General features: G+C 41.3%; 1 protein-coding gene across 1 annotated transcript in view; it reads left to right on the top strand.

Moving 5' to 3' along the window:
• LOC136859346 (peripheral plasma membrane protein CASK) overlaps positions 1–18,505 on the top strand; it is an 842,635-nt gene that overhangs the window by 760,176 nt on the left and 63,954 nt on the right. The gene's annotated exons all lie outside the window — the stretch shown is intronic.

Raw genomic sequence — 18,505 nt, 5'->3', positions numbered from 1 at the left:
ACAATTAAAGTTATGGTGTTCAACGCGGTACTTCACGGGCGGTAATGATCTTAGGTCTGAAATTTCGTAAATATGCTAACAAAGCAATGCTCCCGAAAGCTGTATAAGTTACCCGTAGCACTATTATGCTCTACCTATAAGCTACTAGAAAGACTGATCTGCAACAGAATTAGTCTGGCCATTTTCAAGATCGCCCTGCAGAACAAGCTGCTTTAGACCGGAACGAATTTGTGAGGGCCTAGTACTTGCTCTGACAACATTCATTGGAGCTGGATTTGAAGAGAAGCTAAACACTGGTGCAGTGATAATAGACCTTATGGCTGATTTTGACAATGTATGGAGGGATGGGATAATCTTTACGTTCCTAAAAACCTTACATTGCAAACATACTACAAATATAATCAATCACATGCTTTCAGATAGAATAAATCATGTTGTCATGAACAGTACCCCGAGAAAACCAAGAAGACTAAACAACGGAATTCCACAAGGTTCTATATAAGAACCCCTCTGCTATTCAGTGTTTATCTCGCAGACGTCCCAAGAAGAGTGGGAAAGCAACTTGTCTATGGCGATGATATCTACATAGCCACCCAATCACAAAATTTAACTGCCTTGAGGACACGTTAACGAAATATCCATGCTTCCTGACATTTTTATTTTCAAAAGTGGGGGCTGTCACCTAGCACAACCAAAACAGAAATATCTTGCTTTCGAGTAATACATTGGCACCATGTCAACATTTTAGCGCATAGTCCAAACCCAAAACATCTTGCTGTAACACTAACACATACAGTAAACCGCTCTCCAGAAACATCATCCTATCTAGGTTCTCTGGTAGCTCATGGGGATCAAGTGACAACTTTACGAACTCCTGCCCTAAGGCTGGTGTGTATAAAACCTGAATACTGCTCTTCCGGCTGGTAGATTAACAACCACACCATGAAAACTGACACCGTCCGGAATCAGACAATGCGGACAATGTGGTGTCACACAGTCAACCCCACTGCACTGGCTTCCTATCCTTAATCAGGTTCTTCTACGAGGTCTGAGCTGCATGAACTATCTTGTCCGAGTAGCAAATAAAATATATGCCAATAAATCACTTCCAATTATCCAACACATCCATAGAATCGCATCCAAAGACCCTCCTCTACCGCTGGATAAGAAACTGATGAAAGAAAATTATTCTTGTTTGCTTACCCGGAATGGAGAATAGACTGGCAAGGCCCCCGATGAACGGAGCCCGACCCTACACAGCCCCTGCCCAGATTTCATCTTCCGCGGAGTGTATTGACCCCGGTAAACAGGGCGCACACTGGACACGGCAGTAGTAGGGCTCTCCAATGCATTCTTGGGGACTACGGTCTTCTCCAAGCGGTGACTATGGAGAAGAATTCCTGACATTGTGACACATCACCTTCAGAAGCCCATATAAAGCTCTTTTCCGGAATTATCGAAGACCTTATGACAGAGTCAACAACGGCTAATCAGTAGCTGCAACAATTAGACTTCCTAGTTTAGTTCACTTTTATTTGTTAATTTATACATAGTTTGCTTCATTTTCGTTTTTTGTATTCTCGTTCTTATTTTCTGTATTTTACACATGTCTCTCCATGTCTATGTTTCTGTACATTTTAATATTTGTTTTGTAAATTATTCATTGCGTTTTACATCATGTTATTTCTCTCTCAATTTCTGCGTGGCTTAACTTGTACCATAAGCTTAACAAATAAATAAATAAATTAACAACTAAATAAATAAATAAATAAATAAATAAATAAATAAATAAATAAATAAATAAATAAATAAATAAATAAATAAATAAATAAATAATAAATAAAATGAATTTCTTTTTTTAAATAAACTGACGTCATTTTATTTCTTAACAAAACGATACTGAACTCAGGTTAAGCAACAAGTTACAGTCCATTCTCAGTTAATTACTGAAATTTCAGAGTTCTTTTGTAAGAGAAACAACGGCTAACTATTCTTGGATTGATGTATTTGGTAACATAATCAGCTGCGATTAGCACACGTGTCCTCCTTATTCGCGGAATCATATCTTAAGAGATGTTAGCGACCACAGCATCCAAATCGAAACAAGCTTTCCATTCTCTCACAAATCTTAATCAAATCTTGTTCTCCTCCGATGCCGGCGATCAGTCAGCCTAAGGACTCTCTCGTTTTCTCGCCCTTTGGAGCTGGATTCTCAATTATATTTTATACGTCGACAAAGCCATAGGTAATATATACCTAGTCATTAAATATATCTGTCCGACTCGTTGGCTGAATGATCAGCGTACTGGCCTTCGGTTCAAAGGGTCCCGGGTTCGATTCCCGGCCGGGTCGGGGATTTGAACCTTCATTGGTTAATTCCAGTGACTCGGGGGCTGGGTGTTTGTGCTGTCCCCAACATCCTTGCAACTCACACATAACACTGTCCTCCACCACATTACACGCAGTTACCTATACATGACAGATGCCACCCACCTTACAAGGGCTGCACTCGAAATTATTATTATTATTATTATTATTATTATTATTATTATTATTATTATTATTATTATTATTATTATTATTATTATTATCATTATTATATTGTTATTATTAAGTATATCTGATATTGTTCCCTCGTCAAGTCACGGTAATCCTCACCAATACTGGGTGCGTCCGTGTTAGGGTCCTCTAGGCCTCCTTCCAAATACAGCTCATTCCACCACCTTCGTACCTTCCAAAGAACAGAAATGTTCTTCCATTGTGAGTGTCCATCTACCATAACTCATTATATCTAATCTGATTTAAAAAATGATATGTTCAAGTCTTAACTCCCCATACATCTTACTGTCTGCCATAATCTTCCATTTTCCATTTCTTTTCTAGCGTTTCTATAATAGTTCAGTTTAATAATCCCACCGCGCCCAAGCTGGGTAGGGAGGTTCATTTCTAAAGTCTTCCATAATATTGTTGTATATAGGTTTGACTCCCTTAGCCCTCAAATATCCCCCTTCAGCATAAGACTGTGAATTATCTCTTTAGTTAATCCCTAGGATGAGGGAACAATAATGTACCAACTTCTCTCATACTAAAGGTCTTCCTCTCTACCGCAGGTATTCGTTAACCCTGGGATGGTCGCGATGCGTCTATAAGACTCGGGCGGACGTACTTGTACAGGCTGTAGGGTCTCGCAGACCCGGTGCGACCGTTGACGTTGGTCTTTGTTGTCAAACTTCGCATTGTTATTTTAGTACACTTTTTCTTCTATGTAACAATGGATGAAGCTAATTCTGGGTATAACTACCCTGTGCAAGCACCTGCCGCAGAAGTTCCCGGGAAAAGAAAGAGATGTAATTTCTGCCCAACAAACAAACACAGGAAGACATCCTTCATCTGCCCCAAGTGCCAACATTTCATTTGCAGAGAACATGGACAACTAGGCTGCAGAATGTGTATATAAACTGATTAAAGTGATGTTTCCCTGTACTTGGATGTGTTTCTAAAACTAATTTGATTTTGATTTTATGAATTATGACACATAATTCACACATAACTAAAAAAAATCCATATTTTACTACCAATAGTTCAAGTGTGAAATTCTCGAAAATATATTTCATTAAGACTGTGTTGAAAATAGATGAAAGTGTTGCTTTGTGCATGTAGATGCAGGAAAAGGTGAAAAAGAAAAAAAAAAAGGTGTAAAATACATTTTACTGTCACCATGTTTTCCCTTTCACAAGTTAACAGAAAACATTCAGTTTTTCAGTGCAATTATAAAAATACACTTTTTGGTTAAGAAACGGGATAGTGAAATATTGTAGTCATGTAAACTGCATTAAAATAAACGAAGTCATGTTCTATAATACTGTAGTTGGAAATAAAGTACAAAAATCTAATAGTAAAACACTGAGAAAAAATGGATTTGAGAGACCCGGTGCGACCATTAATAATGATAAAAACCCATGCGACCACTCCAGGGTTAAGGACTTCACCACATTGCCATAGAGTTTCAATGTATTTCGCTATGGTTCTAATTTCAATCAATCAATCAATCAATCAATCAATCAATCAATCAATCAATCAATCAATCAATCAATCAATCAATCAATCAATCAATCAATCAATCAATCAATCAATCAATCAATCAATCAATCAATCAATCACTACTGATCTGCATTTAAGGCACTCGCCCAGGTGACAGATTTCCCTATCTGTTGTTTTCCTAGCCTTTTCCTAAATGATTTCAAAGAAATTGGAAATTTATTGAACATTTCCCTTGGTAAGTTATTCCAATCCCTAACTCCCCTTCCTATAAATTAATATTTGTCCGAGTTTGTCCTCTTGAATTCCTACTTTATCTTCATATTGTGACCTTTCCTACTTTTATAAACGCCACTCAAACTTATTCGTCTACTAATGTCATTCCATGCCATCTCTCCTGACAGCTCGGAACATACCACTTAGTCCAGCAGCTCGTCTTCTTTCTCCCAATTTTTCCCAGCCCAAACTTTCTAACATTTTTGTAACGCTACTCTTTTGTCGGAAATCACCCAGAACAAATCGGGCTGATTTTCATTGGATTTTTTCCAGTACTTGAAGCAGGTGATCCTGGCGAGGATCCCATACTTTGGAACCATACTCTAGTTGGGGTCTTACCAGAGACTTGTATGCCCTCTCCTTTACATCCTTACTACAACCTCTAAAAACCCTCATAATCATTTGTGTGATTACCCCAATGAAGATCTTTCCATATATTAACAACTAGATACTTGCAATGATCCCCAAAAGAACTTTCATCCCATCGACGCAGTAATTAAAACTCAGAGGACTTTTCCTATTTGTGAAACTCACAACCTGACTTTAACCCCGTTTAAGAACATACCATTGCCTGCTGTCCATCTCACAACATTATCGAGGTCACGTTGCAGTTGCTCACAATCTTGTAACTTATTTATTACTCTGTACAGAGTAGCATCATCCGCAAAAAGCTTTACCTCTGATCCCACTCCTTTACTCATATCATTTGTATATATAAGAAAACATAAAGGTCCAATAATACTGCCCCGAGGAATTCCCCTCTTAATTAGTCTGCCAGCTCTCATGGTTTGGGGTTCTTGTTGGTTCTTCAGACCTAGCGCGGTTGTCTCGGAGCACACGCGTTCCCCCTACACGCCTTTACCTTCTTCCAAGTCTTATGCATATATACATTTTTGTGGACATGGAATACTTTCCTTATTCTTATAAAAGAACCAAGCTTTACCTTTAACGGACTATTACTCCTATAATTATAAGCACAGGAATGTGATTTGTACTTCGTAATGGATTCGAACCGTAGCCGCGTGGGTGGTAAGCTAGGAACATATTTTGAAGTATTTTGTATTGCCGTCTGTGTTCTACGTACATACATACATACATACATACATACATACATACATTCTCATTATAGACCGTTATATTTTTCAGCGTTCAGTCCGCAAGCCTCTGTGAATTTACTAAACGTCGCCACAATCCTCTATTTCCAACTAGTGCTGTAGCCTCATTTAGTTCTATACCTCTTATCTTTAAATCGTTAGGAACTGAGTCTAACCATCGTCGTCTTGGTCTCCCTCTAATCCTCTTACCCTCCATAACAGAGTCCATTCTTCTCCTAGGTAACCTATCGTCCTCCATTCGTCTCACATGACCCCACCACCGAAGACGGTTCCTGCGTACAGCTTCATCCATCGAGTTCATTCCTAACTTAGCCTATAACTGATCGTTCCGAATACCTTCCTGCCATTGTTCCCACCTGTTTGTAACAGCAATCATTCTTGCTACTTTCATGTCTGTTATTTCTAACTTGAATAAGATATCCTGAGACCACCCAGCTTTCGCTCCCGTAAAACAAATTTGGTCTGAAAACAGACCGATGTAAAGATAGTTTCGTCCGCCAGCTGACTTTCTTCGTACAAAACACTGCTGATCGCAACTGCGAGCTCACTGCATTAGCTTTACTACATCTTGATTCGATCTCACTTACTATATTGCCATCCTGGGAGAACACACAACCTAAGTACTTGAAATTATCTACCTGTTCCAGATTTGTAGCACCAATCTGACATTCATTTATGTTTAATTTCTTACCTACTGACATCAATTTATTTTTCGAGAGGCTAATGTTCATACCATACTCACTACACATATTTTCAAGTTCCATGATATTAGACTGCAGGCTTTCGGCACAATCTGCCATTCAAACCAAGTCGTCACCATAGGCCAGACTGCTTACTGCATTTCCACCTAACTGAATCCTTCCCTGCCACTTTATACCTTTCAGCAGATGATCCATGTAAAATACGAACAGCAAAGGTGAACGATTACAGCATTGTCTAACCCCTGTAAGTACCCTGAAACAAGAACTCGTTCTACCATCAATTCTCACTGCAGCTCAATTGTCAACATAAATGCCTTTGATAGATTTTAATAATCTACCCTTAATTCCATAGTCCCGCAGTATGGCGAACATCTTTTCCCTCTGTACCCTGTCAAATGCTTTCTGTAGATCTCCGAAACATGAACAAAACTGTTTATTCCTCTCGTAACATTTTTCAATTACCTGGCGCATACTGAAAACCTGATCCTGCCTTAAAACTACACAGGTTTTCATCCAACTTCCTCTCAACCACTGATCGCACCCTTCCTTCCAAGTTGCCAGTGAATACATTGTCTGGTATACAAATCAATGAGATACCTCGATAGTTGTTGCAATCCTTCTTGTTCCCTTGCTTATAGAGAGGTGCAGTTACTGCTTTTTTCAGTCTGAAGGTACCTTACCAACACTCCATGACAATCTTGCGACTCTATGAGCCTATTTCATCCCTTCCTTCCCACTATACTTCACATTTCAGGACTAATTTAATCTATTCCTGCTGCTTTATGACATTGATGTTTATGTACTTTCCTTTCTACTTCCTCATGCGTAATTTACCAACATAATTTTCTTCCTCCCCATGAGCTTTGTTGTCGCAACACCACTAGGAGGATTTTCAAAATTTTCCCTCCACCTGTCCAGTGATTCCCTGGGATCTATTATGAGTTCACCTGAATTACCCAAAACACCGTTCATTGCCATTTTCCTTCCCTTCTTAAGATTCTTTATTACTGTCCAGAAAGGTTTCCCTGCTGCTTGACCTAGCCTTTCCAGGTTATTACCAAAATATCCCCACGACTTCTTTTTGGATTCAACAACTATTTGTTTCGCTCTGTTTCTTTCATCTACGTACAATTCCCTGTCTGCATCGGCCGTTGTTTGTAACCATTTCTGATAAGCCTTCTTTTTACGTTTACAAGTTGCTCTCACTTCATCATTCCACCAAGATGTTCGCCTTTTCCCATCTTTACACACAGTTGTTCCTGGGTATTTCCTTGCTGTTTCTACTACAGCATCCCTGTATGCCACCCATTCTCTTTCTATGTTCTAAACCTGCTTACTGTTCACTATTCGAAACTTCTCCCTGATCAAATGCATGTACTTCTGTCTAATTTCCTTGTCCTGGAGATTTTCTACCTTTATTCGTTTGCAGACACATTTCACTTCTTCTATCCTAGCCCTACAGATACTTAGTTCATTACAGAGCAGATAGTGGTCTGTATCATCGAAAAAAATCCGGAAATCTCGTACATTCCTAACAGATTTCCTGAATTCGAAGTCTGTTAAGATGTAGTCTATTACGGATCTGGTACCTCTAGTCTCCCATGTGTAGCGGTGAATAGCCTTATGCTTGAAGAATGTATTCGTAATTGCTAAACCCATAATAGCACAAAAGCCCAGTAAACGCTTCCCATTCCCATTAGCTGCCATATCTTCCCCACGTTTACCAATCGCCCTTTCGTATCCTTCAGTTCTAGTTCCAACTCTCCCATTGAAGTTGCCCATTAGCACTATCCTATCCTTGCTGTTCACCCTGACTACAATGTCACTCAATGCTTCATAAAACTTGTCAACTTCATCCTCATCTGCACCCTCACATGGTGAATACACTGAGACAATTCTCCTCCTAATTCCTCCAACTGCCAAATCTACCCACATCATTCGCTCATTTACTTGCCTAACAGAAATTATGTTGCGTGCAATAGTATTCCTGATAAACAGTCCTACCCCATACTCTGCCCTACACTTTACAACCTCCAAGCTCTTCCTCGTTATCTCCCCTTACCCGAATATCACTTACTCCTAGTACATCCAGATGCATCCTCCTTACTGACTCAGCCAGTTCAACTTTCTTTCTTTCATAAGGCCCATTAATATTGATAGATCTCAATCGAATTCCATTTCGTTCGCTAAGTTGTTCCCAAGGAGTCCCTCACCTGTCAAATGAGAGTGGGTCTCCGTTACTCCCATAGGTCCGAGGCTTGATTAAAATGTTCTGAGCTCGGTAAATTCATTAAGCAGGATGCTACCCTACTTACACATAGTCTAAATGAGGATCTCTCCTCTAACGGGTTAGGGACCACCGGTTGATTGTATAGTCTTAGCCACCTGAGCACAAGGAGGGTCATGACTCAGAATATGTCCGAGATGCACACTCCCATTCCATAGCAACTGGTATCCCGACTCTCAGGACCACTTACTAGGCCACTCAGCCGTTGCCCATGGTTCACGAACTAGGACGTGACTACAGTAACCCACACCATGAAGTGTTCTAAACGTAATTTTAGTACATCTTCGGCTTTTTCTGTTATGGAAATGGCAAATCACGGAAAAGCATCTTCAAACACACACACACACCAACGCCACATCCACAGTGAAGTTACGGAATGTATACCATTTATCGTGAAGTGAGGAACTTCAGGATGCTTTCCACTCGTCTATATTTTCTTTAATTCGAACATTGATAATGTCTGCATTTGAACTCATAAATGGGCAAATGCAACCGCTGTAGAATCCACTTTTATGAACTGTATAGACAACATGTGTTCTGTAACAATTATTGAAGAATTTGCTGTGATATTCTGAAGGGCTAATTGATGCAAATATCTTAGCCGTTTCTTCTAATTTCAATTCAATTTTTGACCCCATATTTTATCCTTTCTCCTTACGTTCTTATAAATCCTCATTGGATAAATAATATAAAACGTAGAATGTCAATTAATTTCTCGGTGTCATTCTGACACACAAATTTCGCATGACAACGAAAAAGTAATCGTGCTCGAAGAGTTACCATATTACCCACTTATACCGGGGGCCACCCGTCGATAAGACCCTACCCCCAACCCTCATTCAGTTTTGCTAGATTCCCCAGTTTTTCAGTCTGCACAGTATAATGAGTTTCTTACGAAAACACATTGTATACATTAAAGTTGAAAACAAAACGCTTGAAGAAGTCTGTTCTGTTTTACGGAGTACTGCCTCAAGTTTGCATGAAAGGGCAGAAAACCATTTTGTTCTTTTGAAGGTAAAGAGCATTATTACTAATGTGAGGAAGATAATTTAGTTACGGTATTTCAGAATACTTGTAGGCCTGTGCTTTTTACCGGTGTAGTACTGCCATGACGAATAGAATACCTAGTGTGATCACTCCGCTCTCTTAACATTGTCGTTGGTGGCCCCGCCGGAGTGTGGCACTGCAGTCGCAACGCACCTGCTGAAACAATACGTGCACCAAATTGTCGACGAAGGTAATAGCGCGCGTGAAGTCGTGGTGATAATTTTAACGCCTATCGAGGTAATTTTGTTCGTTTCGATATTTTACAAAAGTCTCTATTAGTATCTGTGCAGTGCTTTGTTTGTGCAATAAACTAGTTTTCTATTATTTCGTGAAAATGTCGTACTGTTTCGTTCCTGGTTGTAAATTGGGTTATGGAAGGAAGTTTGGTGGTAGCCGAATTTTTATACCGCCAGAAGAAGATATGTTTTGCGAAATGGACGAATTCCGCGGAAAGGTAAGTAATTGTCAGCCAAAACCAGGATATGTGACCTGTATTTATCGGCAGGTTTATTTAACTTGTAAAGGCGGACTGTTTCGCTGGGAACAGTAAAAACGTTGAACATCTTAGTGTGATGTGGAAATTAAAACCAGGAGCGGTGCCTCATATTTTTCCTACTTTACCGAAATACCTATCCACTGACGTAAAATCGCGAAAGGCACCCTGTAGGAAAAAGTGTGAAGACAGTATAAAGAGAATAAGGAACAAGAATTACGATGTGAGTGAAGCAGTGATGGCAACAGTAAAATGAAATGTCGTATGGCTTTTAGTGCCGGGATATCCCAGGACGGGTTTGGCTCGCCAGGTACAGGTCTTTCTATTTGACACCCGTAGGTGACCTGTGCGTCGTGGTGATGATGATGATGATGATGATGAAGACAACACATACACCCAGCCCCCGTGCCATTGGAATTAACCAATTAAGGTTAAAATCCCCGACCCGGCCGGGAATCGAACCCGGGACCCTCTGAACGGAAGGCCAGTACGCTGACCGTTCAGCCAACGAATAGCAACAGTGAGCGGTAATGTTCAAAATGAGCCTAGTTGTAGTCAAATTCACGGCCAGTCTAGTTCTCTTATCGATGCCCAAAAGCCAATAGTGCCTCTCAAAAGGCGACTAAAGAATGCAACTCGTAATATAATGCGAGCTAAATGTCTCTTTCCCTAGTCAAAGCTAGGATTAATTTCCTACAGGGCCAGATTAAGAACATGATGATGCTTGTTGTTTAAAGGGGCCTAACAACTAGGTCATCGGCCCAGATTAATAACACGGAATGTTTAATGTTTTATGTGTTCTGTTTAAAAAGTATTTTATTAAAGTATGTAAGGCACAATACTGCTTTCGCTTTTCGTAATGTACCATTTTATAGCATGTGTTCTCTTATTAAAGTCCAAAGATATTTCATCGTGGGGACTGAGAATATTATTTACGACTCTCTGACAGAATTATTCGTAAGTGTGAGCAATTGGTTATTGTATTTAGTTAGTTACGTATCAGTGAAACCTCCACTAAAACAGCTGACCAAGTAACGCCGCTCTGCGGGAGCGCGCTTGAACTCGGTGGGTGATCTCACTAGGTATGCTCTTCGTCATGGTACTACTTTGCCATATCTGTACATAACGCTGAGAATATTTTATCTTCTAAATTTTCATTGGACGGACGAGCGAAATAACTTGACAGTTGAAAATGAAACATGTGTACAGTACTATGACAGTATTGTCTCTAAAAATAATCTTCTAGAAACGTCCAAGCCAGTAAAAAATTATGTAAAATAAAACCTTGCGGTATGACGATCTCCCGGTTCATCATTTTCAAATATAGTAACCCTAGCTGGAAGCGAACCTAAATTCTAGTGGCGGGTGGCGTATAAGGTCACAGGGTCACGTTCCCTCCCAATAAACACGAATATTTTAATTTTTGCTCCTCAATACATTATACAGAGGAGGATTCAGGTTTTAAGCTTATAAGGAAGGTGACTATTACTTCTAAACTGCGAAATCTGGCCTCAGGATAAAGCGTATAATTATACACAGTTCAAAAATTTAGGGGAACATGTTTTGTAACGTCTGGTATGTGATGGGGTTCCAGTGATCGTACAGCATACCTTGAGACCTTAACTACTCAGGGTATGTCAAATCAAAGTTATACTCCATCTGTAGGTGTAGCCATGCATTAAATTGTCAGGTGAACCCTAAAAAAGAAGTGAATAGTGGCGCGTCCCTGTGTCGTTGTGAGGTACACAGACTACTGCGCTCATTTGACCATGTTGTACGTAAACCAGCACATCCCAGAATACATCTTAACGAGGTTCAAGTCGCAAGGGCCCTCACTTTGATCCAGGAAGGATGGACTTTTCGTCGTGTTGCTGTGGATCTCAATGTCTGTCCGTCAGTTATTCAAAGCTTGTGGAATCGCTACAGTAAGACAGGCCAGTTCACAAGGAGAGTTTGACATGGTCGTGGACGCATGACAACCCCACAGGATGACCTATATCTGACCATCTGTTCGTTGCGGCGTCGTTCAGCAACCAGAGAATAACAAGACCTCAGGAGGGTCACTAGAGGTACGGTGTCTGACCAGATAGTAAGGAACAGGTGAAGAGAAGTCTACTTACGACGCAGACGTCCTGTTCGAGTGCCCCGTGTAACGCAGCAACATCGCGCAGCTCGCCTTCTGTTTGGCCGCACCCACGTCAAATGGCAACTTCGCCAGTGGAGACCTGTGTTGTTCACAGACGAGTTCAGATTTCCCCTGACACAACGTGGTGGACGTCAACGTGTATGGAGACGCCGTGGTGAGCAGTACATGCCAAATGTTGTCCAGGAAGGCGACCGATTCGGACAAGGTTCTGTGATGGTGTGGGGTGGCATCAGTATTGATGGCCGTATGAATCTTGTCGTCGTCCGTGGTAATCTTACCGCTGCGGGGTACATTGAGCAGATACTGCTACAGCATGTGTTGGTTGCTGCATACGGTGTTGGCCTTGAATTCGTACTCATGCATGACAATACCAAGGCTCATGTAGCGCGCATCACCAGAGCTGTCTTGCGAGAACTGGACATTCAAGAGATGGAATAGCCAGCTGTGAGTCTCGACCGTAATCCCATCGAGCATGTGTGGGATAGGCTTAAATAAGTGTTCGTGGGCGTCTTGTTCCACGACCGACTCTCATTCCACAGACTCTCCAAGACCTCGAACGGGGTCTCATTGAAGTATGGGACCTGATACCGCAACGTGACTTCCGTCGACTTATACGGAGCATGCCACGCAGGTGCCAACCTGTGATAAATGCTTGTGGAGGATGTACACCATACTGGAGCTCTCCAACTGTGATAAAAATCCACCCTAGAGGACTGTTATCACTTTGTTTTCGCCCCTATTTGGGCATTTCCTTTTGTGTTCTGAATATGAACGCGAATCCATTGATGTTCTTTTGTATATTTCAACGGTAAAGAATAAAGGATTAGTTGGTAATATACCTGGGTGTGAGGTATTGTTTTGTGGAGCATAGCATACGTTCAAAAACATGTTTCCCTCTTTTTTTTCTTCTTTTCTTTAACTGTGTATATATCAGCTCCCGGTCACAACCCCTATGTGACCGTAGAGCAGACGTTTAAAGTACATGGTCTCCAAACGTTGCCCCTGGTTATGCTTCTGGGGAAAAGCTTGCTGTAATGAGAAAGTCTCGGCCACTGCTGTAGCAACCAGTGATCGTGAAGTGTAGGAGATAATTCTCTGAAAAGAAAGATAAAAAGAAAGCTGCTCAGTTCACTGACTTGTATTTGCGAATGTGCTGTTGTTGAAAATAATTCTACAACCATACCAATGACTACTGTGGAAAGAGAAATATGTTTCTCTTTATTAAATAGAGTAACAGGGACACTGGCTATCAATTAAATAATACGTTGTTACCAGCCATTAAGGATGTACGTAGATAGTTCTCTTCCCTGTCCTATCTAAATATTGTTTCCTTTCGATGTTTTCCAAATTCGTACGTTCGTCATCGCGAGTTGGTTCATTCCAAGCTGTGTGTTATGTGTAAATGTCATACTTTCATAACGTGTGTACATCGGTTATGCACCTCCCCCTCCTCACACCTCACGTCATTGTCATCCTCTGGTTTTCTACACGTACTTTCTTTCCATTTTTCAGCTCTATTAAATTCTATCCTGATGTCTTTCGTTGCATTTTATTTTATTAGTTTCTCTATATTTTTTCTACCACATTCGTTCCTGTTTCTTCTGATGCCCTCTCTGATACCTCTCACGCACACACGGTGTGACAGAACATCTTAATATTGGAGCTTAATGTTGTCGTCAGCTGCCGCTTATAGCGCTGTGCCAGCACACAGCGAGCCACCTGGTGACGAACGAGCGTACTACTACAGCTCCAGCAGTAAAGCATTCTTAAATTCAAACCCTCATCATTGTAGAAACCTTCCTCGTAAACAGTCGAGATTTTCTTCTGAAGACGTGGAGCAAAGTTCTCTGCGAAACGTAAAGAGTTTCACCTTGTTTTCTCGACATGGCATAAGCCCAAAAGCCCATATCATGTCTACAAGATGGGCCGTGAAAGCGTCAATGTTAACATTATAATATACCGGGCGAGTTGTCCGTGCGGTTAGAGGCACGCGGCTGTGAGCTTGCATCCGGGAGATAGTGAGTTGGAATCCCACTGTCGGCAGCCCTGATGATGGTTTTCCGTGGTTTCCCATTTTCACACCAGGCAAATGCTGGGGCTGTACCTTAATTAAGGCCACGTCCGCTTCCTTCCAACTTCTAGGCCTTTCCTATCCCATCGTCACCATAAGACCTATCTGTGTCGGTGCGACGTAAAGCAACTAGCAAAAAAAAATTCTTGAGAAGTACAATGGGAGCTGAGAGGTAAAAATACGCAGGCTATTATCGAGAGATTCGCTATAGCTAAAGAAAGAAGACCGGGTGAGTTGACCATGCGGTTAGGGGCGCGCAGCTTTGAGTTTTCATCCAGGAGATAGTGGGTTCGAACCCCACTGTGCGCAGCCCTGAAGATGGTTTTCTGTGGTTTCACTTTTTCACACCAGGCAAATGCTGGGGCTGTACCTTCATTAAGGCTACGTCCGCTTCCTTGCCATTCCTAAGCCTTTCCTATCCCATCGTCGCCATAAAACCTATCTGTGTCGGTGCGACGTAAAGCGAATAGCAAATAAAAGAAAGAAGTGTGGATCTGATATAATATTTTTTTTTTTTTTGGCTAGTGGCTTTACGTCGCTCCGACACGGATAGGCGACGATGGGATAGGAAAGGCCTAGGAGTTGGAAGGAAGCGGCCGTGGCCATAACTAAGGTACAGTCCCAGCATGCGCCTGGTGTGAAAATGGGAAACTACGGAAAACCATCTTCAGGGCTGCCGACACTGGGATTCGAACCCACTATCTCCCGGATGCAAGCTCACAGCCACGCGCTCCTAACCGCAAGGCCAACTCGCCCGGTGACATAATAATTAATGATAAGGTAAAACCAGGTGTGTTTTGAGATATTGTATTTTAATATGTATACTTGCATGTGTAAATATGTCCGACCAATTCGGACTTAAGTTATCTATGTGTGTATTTGAACCCTTCCATATGAAACTTCACGAGCCGCCACTGCTAAATTCAAACTATGAACTCCCACTGAAGCCTGGACTGTAGTATCGCTCCAGTGTGGCCATCACATTCACATATAACGCAGCGTGCGCTGAGCCAGTGTCAATTTAGCAGAGCGGAAATCTCGTCATCGTTGCAAATGTTTCTCTTTGGAGTGAACGTGGAGAGTCCTTTTTAGACTACAGATGTGGCGGTTATTATTATTTTAAGAGGAAGTACTACTGGGCAACCGTCCTGTCTTAACACTGTTCACAAGGAAAATGGAAGAGGACCGACACTTCCAAAAATGAAGATATCGGCAAAGATATCACGAAGAACTTGAACATGTAAGACTCCCTAGGCCTCGCAAACGTAGTAGCGTCTGGGTTGGAAGAGAACAAAAGTTGATCGAGGGAGTTTGGATAGGAAAGATGGCGGTGTGTAAAGTAGTGTGGCACAACCGGGCGAGTTGGCCGTGCGCGTAGAGGCGCGCGGCTGTGAGCTTGCATCCGGGAGATAGTAGGTTCGAATCCCACTATCGGCAGCCCTGAAGATGGTTTTCCGTGGTTTCCCATTTTCACACCAGGCAAATGCTGGGGCTGTACCTTAATTAAGGCCACGGCCGCTTCCTTCCAACTCCTAGGCCTTTCCTATCCCATCGTCGCCATAAGACCTATCTGTGTCGGTGCGACGTAAAGCCCCTAGCAAAAAAAAAAAAAAAAAAAAGTGTGGCACAAGTCAGTGGAAGCAATGCCACACTCACGAGGGGGCATTCCCTACTCGTCACCACCGATTTCGCTCAAATTTATAGAACATGCAGGGCTTGCCTAGAAATGAAAGTACCCAAAGTGGGAACTCCAGATGGCCAAGCGTATAGATATTAAAAATAAAAATAGAAATGTTGACGCGGCTCTCGCACCGTATAAGCCACTTACGTTAATGCGTATTCCGAGCAGTTGTTGGCGTAGCGGTAAGAGCTCGGAGTAGTAATTCGATGGTTGTGGGTTTGACTCCCCTGTGGAGATTGGTTTTATCTGTCAACTTTTATATTATTCATTACGCAAAGAGGTGAATAATTCATTTTATTTATTTATTTATTTATTTATTTATTTATTTATTTATTTATTTATTTATTTATACTCTAAAGGCATAGAAATGGTAAAAAAAAAAAAAATGGGATTTCATTGTCATTGTCTACCTGCGCGAAGAATCTATTGTTTGTGTACAGCCGCCAGGAGCAACCTTCACTTGTCAAGTGAAAACGAATCTTGCACGAAACGACTGTTCACCTTTATGGCACAATCCCCAAGGAGGTGAGATAGCCAATAAAGGAGAAAAAATTCTGTTTGAACACGTTGGGAAAGTTCGGAACTCCAAATTTTCTACAACTGTGCGCGCATAAAAAAAAAATGACGTCCTATATGCCTTTTGCATATAAATAAAATAAATTAAAATAAATGAATACAGTAATATAAAAATTGAGAAAAATATTCTCTACTCGAGGAGTCGAACCCACGACCATCGAATTACCAGTCCGAGCTCTTACCGCTACGCCAACAACTGCTTGGGGTGCGCACTAACGTAAGTGGCTTAACGGTGCGAGAGCCGCGTCAACATTTTTATTTTTATTTTTATTTTTATTTTTATTTTTATTTTTATTTTTATTTTTATTTTTATTTTTATTTTTATTTTTATTTTTATTTTTATTTTTATTTTTATTTTTATTTTTATTTTTATTTTTATTTTTATTTTTATTTTCTACACGGTTGGCCATCTGGAGTTCCCACTTTGGGTACTTTCATTTCTAACCAAGCCCTGCACGTTCTATAAATTTGAGCGGAATCGGTGGTGACGATTAGGGAATGTCCCCTTGTCAGTTATGGCAATCGCGGTCACCGACCCACTCTCTCAAGTTCAGAACCACTGATCCCCCCCCCCTTTAGTTGCCTCTTAAGGCAGACAGGGGATACCGTGGATGGGCTATATTCTACTGCTCGCACCCACAGGGAGATATTAGACTGCAGATCAGGGATGATGGAAGTGTATTATACAGATCAGTCGGGGGTTACGGGCCGTTGCCACTCATGATTAGTACTCTATGACAAATGCCTCGATGGAGTGAATTGGCCTTGGTGTTAAGGGTGCGCAGCTGTGAGCTTTCATTGGGGAGACAGTGGGTTCGAACCCCACTGTCGGCAGCCCTGAAGATGGTTTCCCGTGGTTTCCCCATTTTCACACCAGGCAAAAGCTGGGTTTGTACCTTAATAAAGACCAAGACCTCTTCCTTCCCATTCCTAGACCTTTCCTATCCCATCATCGCCATAAGACCTATCTGTGTCGGTGCGAGTTGAAGAAAAAAGGTCGTACAGTGATACTCGGACTTTGATTTGCTAAACCATCTCTACTGATCAGGTGATGAGTATATAGCCTCCTTTAACCCTTGTGTAAAGACATGCATTTTCCAGAAATGATTGATCTCTATGATCAAATGTGCGGGCCATACAATTGCGGTAAAAAAAAACAGAGATGGCCGCTATGCTGAATGGAGCTTGTCCAAAATGGCTACATCATCCTTAGCCATAACCTAATATCAACAGGTCAAAGTTGAACAAATCTTGATGTGTTCTTATTGACATTATGAGAGCAATTGATGGTTCCATGGATTGAAACTATCCCTAAATCTATCAAGAGAGCACTTGCAGACCAGCTAGGCAAGGAAGTTCCAACTCAGAGCCCTTCTGGATCTCAAGGAAGATGTTCGAGATGTAAAGACGGCAAAACCAAAGTTTTATGTGGTGTTTGTAATAGGTCGGTATATCAGGAACACAAAGTGATCACCTGTAAGAGCTGCATTGGCTGAAATGTGTGAAATCAAACTCATTTCTGAAGAATACATTTCAGAACCTTCTTTTGCGACTACTATTTTTTGTATTTTATCTACTGACTATATATTAAAATAACGTGTATTATTTTGCATTAAATTGAAAATATAATGTTAGGTTTGTAACTTCAATATTTTAAAGGAAAGTTCAAAATATTTCGGCTCATTATATTTAAACGCCAAGTGGGGTTCGCACAGACCCCATCTTACTAATCCAGGGTTAAAGGGGGATATGGTATTGGCAGTGGCAGAGGCCAGGTCAGTCGCTTGTGAAACAGCCTTGATAACACAGCAGATTATTCGCGTGGCTGTTGGCTCCTACTCAAAACATTTAAGGCTAGACGTATGGTATAGGGTATTGGTTACTTTAATTTGTTAAGAAGTAGTTGCCTTTAGCGTTGTTCCTCGTGTCCTGCAGCTTAGTGCGGCTCATTTTACTGTTGTTCGAAACGCTCAATGAAAGCGCGAGGCTACTGGGCAGGCGTGAAACTGCCGTAGTATAGAGTTCTGGTAATGTCCTTTAAACCCGAGAGAGAGCAGCACATGCTTAGACAAGA

The sequence above is a fragment of the Anabrus simplex genome, chromosome 1 (assembly GCF_040414725.1).
Source record: "Anabrus simplex isolate iqAnaSimp1 chromosome 1, ASM4041472v1, whole genome shotgun sequence".
Taxonomy (NCBI): Eukaryota; Metazoa; Arthropoda; class Insecta; order Orthoptera; family Tettigoniidae; genus Anabrus; species Anabrus simplex.
Note: the sequence above shows the minus strand (reverse complement) of the source record. Positions and strands in the feature narration are given on the sequence as shown.